Genomic DNA, 3929 nt, shown 5'->3' with positions numbered 1-3929 from the left:
AACACATTTGGTACAATTTAATTTTAAACAAGAAATTTTGTTATATTTAGAAAAAAGTGTTTGTCTTCTATTCGCAAAAATAAGTTGAAATTATGTTGGAATAAAAATAAGTTAACATATTACTCACAGAAAGATTTGTAAAATTATTTAATGTCATCATGTACGGAAGCACCAATTGAAAATATTTGTTGATCCTTATATGAATCCAAATACTCATAAGCATTTGGATTTGTTGTTGATTGTACATTCTAATACTTTTTTTTTCAATGAGAGGAAAAAAAAGATTGGAAAAAGGAATGTCCAACGGAAAATTATTATTACAATAATAGTGAATTATACAAGGAAATGTTTCAATAAAAACGGAAAATTTTCCAAGTTGTCTCAATAAAAACGGAAAGTTTTTCAATAAAAATGGAAAATTTAATGTGTACAAAACAGCTCGACAAAGAAGGAAAAAAAAATTAATATAATGAATACAAAACCCCTATAAATATTGCCCTGCAAACTCACAAACAATACCACCACTAATCTAAGAGAAGAGAATTACAGTACTAAACTAGAAACCAATTACTCCTACTTAGAAAAATGGTGAAGGCTTCCTCCATAACAGTGTGCTTGCTTCTCCTCCTTGTTGTGGCACATGGTAAGCATATCCTCATCTCATCTCTTTTATAAATATCTTGGTAATGTGCATACTATATTGTCGTCGATCTTCAAATTAATTGTTGGATATACATATATTTAGGTTTGCGAGATGGAGTTAAAAGTGGGAAATTTGAAGATGCAAAGAAGGTTTCGTCCCCTTCCCCGTCGTCGGAAGTCTATCATCTAGAATGTGAATCTAGTAGCCAGTGCTATGGTTGCAATCCTCCTAGCTGCAATAATTGTATAGATGGAACTTGTGCTTGTTACTGCTGAAAAGATATCAAGAATAAGCTTGTAACTTGCTCAAATTCAAGAACACTTCAGCTCTCTGCTTGTAGTACTAATAAAGAAGATCAATTTTGATCTGAGTAATAATATTCTATTATATTTAGTGCATTATCATGGAAGTATTAATTTCTGAATACGAATCGTTTTTCTTTTCGTTGTGTTTTCTTCAATCATTGGAAGAGTGAAGATTTATCGTTTCATACATTACTTCATTTGTCAAATCATACAAAGCAATTTAGATAATTTGATTCAGTCTAGCTAGTGTGACCAATACTTATTAATGTAAAAATATATGATTTCATGGACAAACATGCGTTAACGGTACAACTCTACGATACCAAAATGTAACTGAAATTAATCCAATTTAAAATAGAGTTAATTACATTTTTGGTTCTATATTTGCATATTTGCTTTTGATGATTGACATGTTACATATTTGGTCATCTTGTGTAATCCGCTTCCACTGTGCACAATAGTGGGAGAGTGTTTCTTTCATCGGGTTCCAAGATTTGACAAACTCATCGTGTTTCTTTCATCCTCAGACAACGCTTGTATGCTTGCTTCTGTTTTAAATTCCTTGAGATTTTCTAAAGCTTACAGTTGAATTCCTGGATTTCAAATGTTTTTTAAGGTAGAGTATACCTATATCAATGTGGTATATCAGTCTCAGCGACTGGTAATGCTTGCACTGTGTCTTGATTGAATCGTTCCACAGTTTCTGATTTCTTAGTCATCCTGCCCATTTTTATAGGGTTTATGATTCATATTTTCCATTAGTTTCATATCCTATACTAATCCTATAACCTTGCAAACAGATCTTGTTAAGATATGGGATGAAGTGTTTGACAATGAGGCAACTCCGATTGAGTATGCCGAGAAGCTTGATAACCTGCATACAAAGTACTGGCCCAAGCGATGACAAAGCTCAACAAGTTTCTACTTTACCCTCCTCCACCTCTTGTACTGTAAATTCAAGTTGTAAAATTTTGAAATGCTCCAACGACCCCTTTGAATCTCAAATTATATCGCACACAACTTTTCTATCCATTTATCGAGATGTTAAAAGTACATTGCAACTTTTACTTCACTCCTGTTGGACTTGAACACTTTGAACTTAGAACTGTTGGTAAAAATGTGCTTGTGAGCGTCCATGTTTCGGTCGGGTGGACATAACGCACTCTTGTTCAGTCATATTCATTGAGGTCCAGAGGTTAATGGTGGCGATAACCTGTTTCTTCATGCCCTACCCATCATTCACTACCTTATTTTTCAGACAACATATGTATCTTTGCCTACTGAGTTGTTTGAAGTCGCAATCAATCAATGTTATGTGGGGGTCTTCCAGATTTTGCACTATGCCTTTCACATGGAGATCATGTGTCATTTACAATCACCTGACTCTTTCATGTTAACCCCACTATATTATGCATAAAAAATAAAAACCCTACTTTATAATACAGAAAATAACCCTACATGCAAGTAGATGCGTTGTAATCTTACAGATCAGAGATCAGAAAATAACCCCACAATGTGTATTTCAAGGGTATAGCTGGACGGCTATACTGTCTGAATACATTCGAATATTTTTAAAGTGTAGCCGTACGGCTAGACTCTTTAAATATTAATATATTCGAATATTTTAATAGTATAGCCGATCGGCTATACTCTTTAAATGTTAACACGAAAGCTTGCACTCGCAGTCAGAGCCATTTCGATTCTCTATCAAACTAAAGCTCCGATTGGTTTTCTTCGATTTCGGCTGCTTCGTCCTCCTAGCTCCAGGTTTGTCATCGTAAAAAGACCCAACCCGTCTAGTCGGCCCGCCACCGCCTAGTCCCCGCCTTAGCCGCCTAGCGCCCGCCTAGCCCCACATCGCCGGCTTGTTGCAGATTTTGACGGAGAAAATTCTGATAACGCGAGACAGGGTCGAGTTCCAGAGCCGTAGGGTTGGACAATATTCAGGAGGAGATTGAGGAGGTGTCTGCCGTTCCGGAAATGAAGGAGAAGAAGAAGAGCAGAAATGCGTTGAGGAAGGGGTTGGAAGGTGAAGAGGTCCGAGCTATGCAGGTCTGCTTGCTTTTGAAATGCGAGTTTTGATTTTTCGGAGTCTATCATTCATTTCTTGTGTTTTGTTTATGATTTAGTGTTGTCTTTGAATTATAAAATGGTACTTTTAAATTTGGCAAATTGAAAACTGAGCAGCATACAGTTTTTTACAACTTACAAGGGGGTATTAACTTTCTCTTTAGTATAGAAAGTTGTTAACTTTTGTTTCTTCTCTTTTTCTGTAACTGGGTTTGTGTGGTTATTTCCTTTTCTAGTCTTCGCATCGTTTTTGGATGTAATATTTGTGATTTCAACTTGTTCTAATATAATGTTGCTGTTATTTGACAGGAAGCATTGCAAAAACTAGGATTTTACTCGGGTGAGGAAGACATGGAGTTTTTCAGCTTCTCAAGCGGGACCGAACTTGCTGTCAAGACTTGGCAAGTAAGTTTCAATTATCATTAGATGTTACTATGTATAATGCATGAAGAGTAAAATTTCAGAATCATCAAGTTGAACAAAAATTTCACAACGCAAAATATATATGTTAGTCAACTTGTAATATCTTGTTTGACAGGCCTCCTTAGACACCCCTCAAGATGGCATAGTGACTGCAGAACTTCTTGAAGAATTATATACGGTGCACAAATTGAGGGTCTGGATAACAAAGGGAGTACTCTGACTGCTACACAAAAGGTATAGCCTTCTGACGACATACCATTAGCCTTTATTAAGTGGAAGCCGTTGATGTTTTAAGTTTCAGTACCAATATATCATTCCTCACTTGGAACTGAACATAATGGTTTGGTAAGTCATTACTTGTATTCCTCAAGAGGAGCCAAAAACTCATTTGATGGTTCAATTTGAAGTGAACTAAGCCTTCATTTTCTTCAACCAGATTGTAAAGAATTATAGCAAACAGTACTAAGTACCAACCAAGAAGCTCTATT

At 35.7% G+C, this 3929-nt stretch overlaps 1 pseudogene across 1 annotated transcript; it reads left to right on the top strand.

Annotated features, from left to right (window-relative positions):
* Positions 1-1989: 1989 nt before the first annotated feature.
* Positions 1990-3714, top strand: LOC148918102 (protein disulfide isomerase pTAC5, chloroplastic-like; annotated as a pseudogene). The gene is made up of 4 exons (XR_016126128.1): positions 1990-2073; positions 2799-3000; positions 3328-3423; positions 3557-3714. The product of XR_016126128.1 is annotated as a protein disulfide isomerase pTAC5, chloroplastic-like (transcript).
* The last annotated feature ends 215 nt before the right edge of the window (positions 3715-3929 follow it).

The sequence above is a fragment of the Prunus mume genome, linkage group LG4, assembly GCF_029339155.1.
Source record: "Prunus mume cultivar Tortuosa linkage group LG4, ASM2933915v1, whole genome shotgun sequence".
In the NCBI taxonomy this organism is placed as follows: Eukaryota; Viridiplantae; Streptophyta; class Magnoliopsida; order Rosales; family Rosaceae; genus Prunus; species Prunus mume.
Note: the sequence above shows the minus strand (reverse complement) of the source record. Positions and strands in the feature narration are given on the sequence as shown.